Genomic DNA, 10,495 nt, shown 5'->3' with positions numbered 1-10,495 from the left:
AAAAAAAGAGACTAGTTTGTTTTACAAAATAGAATGAGAAATCTTAGTTTAGATGGTCAAGATTGATAGATTCAGATGTTATCTTCGACAAGAATAAATCCATAGCATTTCTTATTTATTTAGATAAGGCAGAAAGGGAAAGCTAATTCATGTTTTTTGCCCAGTCACTTCAAAAATTTCTTTTAAGGAAGCCTAAAAAAATAGCTTGGATTTTGATCACTCTTTAAAGTCAAAATTTCCAGATGCCTTGGAAACAATGAATTCAATTTGGTGTCTTCCTGTGCTCTGGGGAAAGAACAACAAGCTTACAGCACTGTGATCTCAGCCTTCAATTACTATGACTAATTATTCAAGAGTTATAATCTGCAGGATTTATTTATTTATTTTGCATTATTTTGGTGGTATTGGGGTTCCTGGAAACCCTTCTACCTCTGGGCTATACTCCCAGACCCATTTTTATATTTTTATTTGGAAACAGAGTCTCTTAAGCCAGCGCAGCTGGCTTCGAACCTGTGCATTCCTCCTGTCTCTGCCTCCCAAACGTGGGGAATACAAGCGTGCGCCACCACATGCAGCGAGGATTTATTTTTTAAATATGTAAAAAAGTTGGCAATCTGAGAAGTAGTCTGTATAACCTATATGTGTCCTCTGCATACGTTCTGGTTATATAATCTTGGAATTCAGCATAGGTCTTTTCCTGAAACTTCTCAATCTGTTCCATTTTCCTAGGCTTGGATGATCTGGACTGAAGAGTACTATTGCCTTCAGACAGGCACATTCATATCCATGAATGCAGAGTTTAACCATGCTATTACAAAACTCCTGTAGTTTGATATGGTCCGTCATCAATTTTATTTTTTCTGGTGACATTTTATCTTGCTGAAGGCTACCATGAATACAATTGGCAAATGTTGCAAATATAGTTGCTACATTCATCACTTGCCAGCACTGGGCAAGACCAAGAGTAAAAAGTTCATTCCAGTAAGCTTTTACCAATGATACACTATTTTCTTGCCCTAGTGCCTGGAAATAAGGAATCCAAAGTGCCCTGTGCATTGGTAAGAACAGCAATCTGGAGGCAGGGTCCCCAGTGTAGTGCACATTCAGGTATTCAGGAGAGCCTGAAAGCTACCTGTGAAATGCTGAGAAGTAAACCCTCTTTTTCGGTGTAATTCATGCTTGTATCTCCAGCGATTAGGTGTATGCTGGCTTCTGTACCGTCCACTGAGCTGACAGGTGTTGCTCTCTCCAGGATTCAGTGCTTTTGCAAGAGTGTCAAATGCCATTAAGACATGACCACTGAACTGCATTTCTTGATAAGGTCCATATGACATATCACCACTGCCTAAGCTTTCCATCAGACATTTCATTGCTATTTTGGGAAGAATATTTTGTTTTCCAAGATTTGTTAATGATGTGACCTCACTGTTCACAAATGTCTCTGACATGATTCAGCTTTATCTGATGTTATGAGCACAGTTGACTCAGTTTGCACTCCAGACTGCTGAAAATTCACAAACATTCTTGAATTCAACAGTCCTTCTGACCTTGCAGTTTCACTATCTGTTACAAAAATTGAAGTTACAGCTAAGAAGATTCCCAGATCTTTGTGGACGTCGTTTTTTTTCTGTTGAATCAGCACAATTAGAAGATTTTTCTCGAGACATCCAGGAAGACGGCGATTGAGAAAAGCGGGTCTTACAAGCCCCGCTAACAACCAATCTCTATTACCACAAAATCAGTGCCTTTCATAGCCAGAAAACACCATCAGCAGTGAAACAATAAAGGTAAATACAAGGGACAGAGAAAAAGAGGACTGAAAAAATGAGACACTAGAAAGAAACCAGACCACAATGCTGTAGCCAGAACCATGGCGCGGAGCCGCGTGGACACCATCTTTCCTTCCAGCACCAGGCTCCAGAGAGGAGGGGAATTCAGAACGGAGCTCAGAGCCAGAGAGGAGATATGCTGGCCTCATGGCTGAGGACGCAGGAGCAGCACCATACTGCTGGTGGCAGTGGCGACTTCACCAGATGGCACCAGACCAACGCACTTAATAGCCCATCAGGCTCCAGAGAGAAGGGGCAAACAGTGAGCCAAGGTGAGCCGCTGCGGATCAGCCGGGCGGGATTTGGCAGATTTTTCGGTGCAGGGAGTGTCTAAAGCTCCCAGGGGCTGGGCTCAGTGCACCCTGCAGGAACTCAGAGCGGAGCTCAAAAACAGAGAAGAAATATGCCAGCCTCACAGCTGAGGGTGTGACTGCGGCACCATATTGCCACCGGGGTGGCAGCAGGGAATTCACCAAGTCCACTACAGCTCCATCAACACACTCAACAACAGTGAGTCAAATTGTGGCCCCTAGAGGAGAAATCCCAGTACTTGAAATCCCAGGGACTTGACCCAGTGGGGGAGTGAAGGTGGCAGATATATCACACTACAGTCACAACTCCATGCAGGACAACACCCAGCCTGGCACCCCCCCCCCATGGTCTAAAGCAGCCTCTATTGACTCCCTGGGTCTGAGACTTTGCGATACAACCCAGTAAAGGAGCAGTGGTGACTGAGATACCACAGACTCGAGATACAGAGCACCATAAGTGAAGTTGTAGTGACCCAGGGAAGAACCCAGAGAAGGCACAAAATTCTGAAATCATGAGAAAGAGAAATAACAATGAGCAGTGAATGCCCAAAACCCCACAACATCAGAACCTGATAAAACAGAAATTCAGAGATTTCTAGAAGATCAAATCAGGAAAATAACTGCAGAAATAATAGAGCTGTTTCGAAAAGAATTCAGAGAAAGCCAAAAAGAGATAAAGAATGTAATCAATGAAGTAAAGGCCTCAATTCAAAGTATAAACAACCTATTAGACCACATGGAGAATAGAATCTAGCTCCTAGAAGATGATCACTCCAAAAATGAACGCATAGTTTCTAATTTAGAAAAAAAAAATCCGACAGTAGGAATCTGACATTGAAGAAATATGGGTCCATTTTAAGAGAGCTAACCTAAGAATAATTAGAATAGAGGAGGGAAAAGAAGGTGAAACCAAAGGGATCAACAATCTCTTCAAGGAAGTAATAGCAGAAAATTTTCCAAACATAGAGCAAGAGGTTGATACACAGGAACAGGAAACTTATAGAACTCCCTTTAGACAGGATCAGAGAAGAGGATCCCCATGCCACATAATTGTCAAAATGACCAATGTGGAAGCCAAGCAGAGAATCTTAAAGGCAACAAAAACAAAGGGCCAAGTGACATTCAGAGGCAAACCAATTAGAATTACTCCAGACTTCCCAAACCAAGTCATGAGAGCCAGAAGGGCTTGGAGTAACATATTCCAAACTCTGAAAGAAAACAACTTCCAGCCAAAAATTTCCTACCCAGCAAAACTTTCTATCAAATTAGATGGAGAAATAAGAAGCTTCCATGACAAACAGAAACTGAAGGAATTTATGTCTTCAAAACCAGCACTAGAGAAAATACTCAAAGAGTATTAACTACAAAGAAGAAATAGGTAACACACACCAGAACCAGAGAAATAAGATTTTCCATCAAACAGAAAACTAAGATTGGCTATCTTTGGAGATTCATTATGTATGTTAGTCTTTTACCTATTTCTAAATTGTATTGTTTGCTTTTATTGTTGCTAATTTTTAGGATTTCTAGTTGGAATATTAATATACCTTCAGATATAGGATTTGGAAATATTTTATCCCATTCTATCAGTAACTTTTAACTCTGTCTACATTGTCTTTGGACATACAATATTTTTTTTATTTTCTAGGGAGTTTGTTTACCCTTCTGTTGCGTGTGCCATTGAAATCATATCCAAGAAAACACTACCAATTTCAATGTCATGATGTTTTATGACCCAGATTTTCTTCTAAAAGTTTATAGTCTTAAGATTTATATTTAGGTCTTTTATCTATTTTGAGTTAATATTTATATATGGTGCTAGGTAAGGGTCCAATTTATTCTTCATGTAATTATTATTTTTCAACAATATTTAGTTAAAAGATTATTATTTCCTCCACCAAATGTCTGTGGAAACCTAGCCAAAAATAACTTGACTATATATGGAAGAATTTAGCTCTAGGCTTTTATTTAACTCCAATGGTTTATATATCTGCCTTTATAACAGTACTACACTGTTTCAATTATTGTAGCTTTATAACATTTGAAATCAGAAAATATACATCTTCTAGCTTTGTTCTTTTTCGAGATTGTTTTGTGTATCTGGAGTCCATATTCCATATTAGGATAGATTTTCTCTGAAAAATAAATAAATAAATAAATGTATGATAGTTTCACCTAAAAAAAAAAAGAAAAAATATTCTCTGGTAAGAAAGAAAGCAAAAAGAAATATTGAAATATTATCTTTAAGTCATCAAAAGCTTGATATCAGACAAATGAAACTGTTATGTGAGATTATCATTGTTAATTTTAGATAAATTACTATAATACTAGATGTCAAACACTAAGACAAGCATAGGAAGGAGGGATTGGGAGGGAACGGGGTGGAGATCAGGTAGGGGCTAACTGGGCGATGTGTGCATGTATGTCTACAAGGTTTTTTTTATACCATTATGATGTATGAATACAGTGCACCAATAAAAATAAGATTAATATTTCCACCACCAAATGTTCGTGGAAACCTTGTCAAAAATAACTTGACAATATAGGGAAGAATTTAGCTCTAGGCTTTTATTTAACTCCAATGGTTTATATATCTGCCTTTAGAATAGTACTACACTGTTTCAATTATTGTAGCTTTATATGGTTTGAAATCAGAAAATATATATCTCCTAGCTTTGTTCTTTTTCAAGATCATTTTGGGTACCTAGAGTCCATATTCCATATTAGGATAGATTTTTTTCTGAAAAATAAATAAATAAATGTATGATAGTTTCACCTAAAAAAAAGGAAAAAAATATTCTCTGGTAAGAAAGAAAGCAAAAAGAAATATTGAAATGTTATCTTTAAGTCATCAAAAGCTTGGTATCAGACAAATGAAACTGTTATGTGAGATTACCATTTTTAATTTTAGATAAATTGTCATAATACTAGATGTCAACTACTAAGCCAAGCATGGGAGGGAGGGATAGGGAGAGAATGGGATGGGGATTGGGTGGGGGCTGACTGGGAAAAGTGTGCAAGTATGTCTACAAAAGTATGTATCCTACTATGATGTATGAATACAGTGCACCAATAAAAAATAATAATAATAATAATAATAAAATAAAAAGAAGATTTTTCTCTTGATACTTCAGTGGGTTTTTTTTCACAATGAACAGAGTATTGCTTCATTCCAAATGCAATACATATCTGTAACCTACAGTACTGACAATTGTTTCAATGGTATTTATGGATAACACAGTCCTTTGATCCTAGGCAGAAATATACTTAAATTTTCTGGATGTTTCTTTTATAAAATCTATTGCAGCCTTCACAAGTTACTCTTCCATAATTATGCCCCAGACTTTTGTCTCCCCACACCAGGCAAAGATTAAAAAATCTTATTTAGTCCCTGGTCTGGAGAAGAATTATCTTTTAAGAGTTGGAGATGTAATGCAAAGATATTTGGAGTTGTAAAAAAACAACTGGTTGCCATCTGCTGCATCTGGAGTTGTGAGAAAAACTTTCTGGAATGGGATCTTGTCTGCCCACAATGACCTACCTTTGCTCAGAGCCATAACAGTTTGTCAGAATGAACTGCTAGCCTTGTGTATTAGGTTCAAATGCTGTCGCAATTTGGATTTTCTGCCAGTCTGCTGCTCTGTAACAACCTCTCCCATCTGTTCAATAATTTGATGTGCAATTACTTCTATGTTTGCCATATTCTAATTATCAAAATATCCTGTGCCCCACCATGGTTCTAACCCCTCAACTAGTGCAGATCCCACAGACCCATTGCAGAGGCTGCTGGGTGGCCAGACACCTGAGGAGGAGAAGGGCTGGCTGTAGAATACTGCAGGGAGGAGAGGACAGAAGCAAAGAATGTAAGGGAGCTTTCTGGGTTTGTCAAATATATTTTTATGTAGACCTGTGATTTATAAAACATTTAGCTGCACAAATTGAATTCAGACATTAGTATCATACTCCAGGAGGTACTTCCTTGTCAATTGAATAGATGATGGAGCATAATTAGCTCTCTGGGAGTACTATAAATATGCAGTCAGTCCCTGCCACTCTTGCCATTTCATATTACCTTAAGTAGATCTCAGTGACAGAGTTATCTCTTATTATGTTTCATAATGCTATATTTTATTCTGTTTTCTTCAACATATATTCTTTAATTTTACAAACTTTGAAATTAAATGTACATGCTGAAATTTAAGGCAATCTATTCTTTACTGTTGGTTTATCTCATTAATGCACTGGAGATTTATTGTCTCCTGTGCTTCTGAACTTAATGAATGTATTTTGAACAAATTTTTCAAGGACATTCTTTACAAACATAGAAAAATCAGTCCTTAAATTAATTTGAAACAACAAGAAAACTTAGATAGCCAAAGCAGTTCTCAGCAATGAAAAACCATGCTGAGGCATCAAAAAAACCTGACTTCAAACTATATGATCTATCTGGTCTATTTAACTGCCTTTGTGACAATATTATGCTGTTTTGTTTTACAGTAGAAAGAAGAGGGAGTCCCAGGTGAGTGTAGGAGTCCATAGAGAGGAGGAAGTGAGTATTTTATTTCATAGAGAGGAAGATGGAGAACCCAAGTGAGTGTAGGTTTTTATAGGGAAGAAGAGAGGAGAACTCAGGTGAGTATAGGATTCCATAGGGAGGAAGAGGGAGCTTTCAGGTGGGTATAGGATTCCATAGAACTAAGAAGAACCCAGGTGAACCCTCTGACTTGCTATGGAATTCTATGCTCACTTGGCTTCTCTCTTTCTCCCTATAGAATCCTATATTCACTTTGGTCCTGCTCTTCCTTGCTATGGAATCCTATACTCACCTAATTTTAGAATCTTATACTCACCTGAATTCTCCTCTTACTCCCTATTGAATCCTATTCTCACCTGGGTGCTCCCTGTTCTTTTCTGTAAAATCCTTTACTCACCTGGGTTCTCCAAATTACAACCTATGGGATCCTATACTCAACTGGTTTCTTCTCTCTTCCTCACTATGAAATATTACATTCACCTAGATTCTCCCTCTTTCACCATATGAAATCCTATACTCTCTTGGATTCTTTCTCTTCCTACCTATGGAATCCAAACTCACCTGGGTTCTCCCTCTGACTCGCTATGGAATTCTATACTCACTTGGCTTCTCTCTTTCTCCCTATAGAATCCTGTATTCACTTTGGTTCTGCTCTTCCTTGCTATGGAATCCTATGCTCACCTGTTTTTTCCCAATTTATTTCCTATGGAATCCTATACACACGTTGGTTCTCCTGTCTTTCTCCCTATGGAATCCTACCTCAGCTGCCTTCCTCCCCTTTCTCCTTATGGAATCATATGCTCACCCAGGTTCTTCTCTTTCTTTCTATTAAATCTTATACTCACCTCGGTTCTCCTCTCTTTTTCCCTATGAAATCCTACAGTCACCTGGATTTTCCCTCTTTCTATGGAATCCTATACTCACCTGTGTTCCCCCTCTTCCTCCCTAAGAATCATACACTCACTTTTGTTCTTCTTCTTTCCTATAAAATCCTATACTCATCTGGGTTCTTTCTCTTTTTCCAAATGGAATCCTATACTCACCTGGGTTTCTTTTCTTCCACTTGTAAGACCCCAATGAAAAATTATAAGCCCCTAGCAACTAGCCAAATGCATAGCAAATAGTTCCTCATTCCTGTTAAAGTGCAGATTTGAGAAATCTTTCTGCTACGGGTTAAAAGTGCAAGCTTAGGATATATTTCTGCTGCAGTTTGAAAAGTACAAGCTTAGAAAATATCATGATTAAGGGTATAGTGATAAAAAAAAATGTGACCCCCAGGTCAGTATGACCCCCAGGTCAGCCCGCCTTGTTCCAGAAATCTGCTGACTACAAGATGAACACACCTAGTATCTTGTCCAACGTTTGACCCCAGATTGTGCTTTTTAAATGATTTTGTAATTTTCCTTTGATGTATGTAATCCGGCCCAATCCCCTCCCCAGCTTGTGATTTTTCCCTATAAATAATCCCAGCCCCTAGCACTCGGGGTCGATCTCAGCTCCTGTGTGAGTCATGAGACAAGCCCAGTGCGCACTGGCTTCTTAATAAACCTTTTGCTTTTGCATCAAGGTAAAGTTTCCCGTGAGTACTTGGCGTCGCTAATCCCAAGGCTTGAGGGTCTCCCCTCTGCGGGGGTCTTTCACACTTAATAAAATTCTATACTCACTTAGGTTTTATCTCTTCTTCCTTATGAAATCCTATATTCTCCTGGGTTCTCCCTTTTCCTCCCTATGGAATCCTATACTCACCTGTGTTCTCCTGTCTTCCTACCTATGGAATCCTATACTCTCCTGGGTTCTGCCTATCTCCCAATGAAATCTTATACTCACCTGGGTTTTCTGTCTTCCTCCTTATGGAATCCTACATCACCTGGGTTCTCCTTCTTCCTTTCTGCAGTAAAACAAAACAGCATGATATTGGCACAAAAGCAGTTAAATAGACTAATGTAACAGAAGACTCAGAAACAAATCTGTGTACTTACAGCCAAATGATTTTTGGCAACAGGGCCAAAATCATACTCTGGATAAAAGACAGTCTTTTCAACAAATGGTGCTGTCAAAACTGGTTAAACTGCAGAAAAATGGAAATAAACTCCACTTTCTCACTCTGCACAAGAGTCAATTCAACCTGGATCAAAGACTTGGAAATCAGGAAAGAAGCCTTGCAGCCTCTTTAAGAGGGCATAGTCCAACACTTCAACACATAGGCACAAGTAAAACTTCTCTCAACAAGACCCAAAGCAACAAGAAATTAAAAGGAGGATTAATATGTGGAATTGTATTAAACTGAAGAGCTTTTGTACAGCAAAGGAAACTATCAAGAACCTCAACAGAGAGCCAACAGAATGGGAGAAATTTCTGAAAGTTATTCTTCTGATAGAGGACTAATATCTAGATTGTACAGAGAACTCAAGAAACTCACTGCTAAGAAAAGAAATAACCCAGCTGGGCATGGTGGCACAGGCTTTAATACTAGTACTTGGGAGGTTGAGACAGGAGAAATACAGGTTCATGGTCATCCTCAATTAGTGAGGCCCTTCAGAATTAAGTAACATACTATTTCAAAATAAAAAAAAAATAGGGCTGGGGGTGTAGCTCAGAGGTAGAATGCCCTTAAGTTCAATCCACAGCACCACACAAAAAAAGAAAAAAACCCCAATAACAAATGGGCAAGTGAACTAAATAAATATTTTATAAAAGAAGAAATTCAAATGGCAAATCAATGTAAAAAAATGTTTAACATCATTAGCAATCAAAGAGATTCAAATCAAAACTACCCTGACATTTCACCTAACCCCAATTAGAATGAAATCATTAAAAATACAAATGACAACAAATACTGGTGAGGATATGAAGAAGTGAGAACTCTAAGTCATTGTTGGTGGGATTGCAAATTAGTGCAACACCCTTGGAAAACAGTATAGAGGATCTCAGAAGAATGAAAATGAACCTACCATAAGATGCAGCAATACCACATTGGGTATCTATCCAAAAGAATAGAAACCAAACTACCTATGTATGCACATCTATGTTCATAGCTGCACAATTCACAATTGCTAAACTATAGAACTAGTCAAAATGACCATCAACAGATGAATGGATTAAAAGCAACTATGGAATATGTGCACAGTGAAATTTTACTCAGCCATAAAAGTATAGAATCACATCATTTACAGAAAAATGGATGTAACCAGAGAAAATTATGCTAACTGAGATTAGCACATAACAAAAAGTGAAAAATGGATATTGCCCCTAATATTCAGAAGCTAGGAAGAAAATGGGACATAAGACAAACTCTAGACAAAGAAGGAGAAACAGATGATTAAGAAGACAACCAAAGGAGAGTGGGAAGAGGGAAGCACCATAATGTACATGATGTACATTTACAAACAAATCAAGCCAAACATGAGAAGGGAGGGGAAGGAAAAGTGGTAAGAAGTGAGGAAGGGCTAAATGCATGATGTGTGCATGTATGACTCTACCATCTTGTACCTCATAATGATGGATGATTGCAATGCACCAATAAATTTTAAAAATCCTTAAAAAGAGTAAAAACACCTGATAGTAGAAAAAAATTATTTGTGATTGATTTAATTTTCATAAAAGTTATTTTTTGAAAACACAGATCATTACTGACAACAGTTACTAGTTGTCTGTAGTGATTATGGTCATAATTTAGCAGTAATTTTTACTTCTGCTTGATGACAATTAGAACTATGACTGTTTAGAAAGAAACAGAACACTGTTTATTGACCAAAATGAACAGAGCCCATGAAGTATTTCACAGGATGCTTACTTCTCATGTTCTGATAGGATTCTCTTTA

At 37.9% G+C, this 10,495-nt stretch overlaps 1 pseudogene across 1 annotated transcript; it reads right to left on the bottom strand.

Moving 5' to 3' along the window:
• Nucleotides 1-589: 589 nt before the first annotated feature.
• Nucleotides 590-5,841, bottom strand: LOC308265074 (nuclear receptor subfamily 2 group C member 1-like; annotated as a pseudogene). Its single transcript has 2 exons — nucleotides 5,204-5,841; nucleotides 590-1,627 (listed from the first exon to the last, which is right to left on the bottom strand). The product of its transcript is annotated as a nuclear receptor subfamily 2 group C member 1-like (transcript).
• Nucleotides 5,842-10,495: the final 4,654 nt, after the last annotated feature.

This window comes from Muscardinus avellanarius (assembly GCF_963383645.1).
Source record: "Muscardinus avellanarius genome assembly, chromosome: 7".
Lineage (NCBI taxonomy): Eukaryota > Metazoa > Chordata > Mammalia > Rodentia > Gliridae > Muscardinus > Muscardinus avellanarius.
This window is presented reverse-complemented; position numbering and strand designations above follow the sequence as displayed.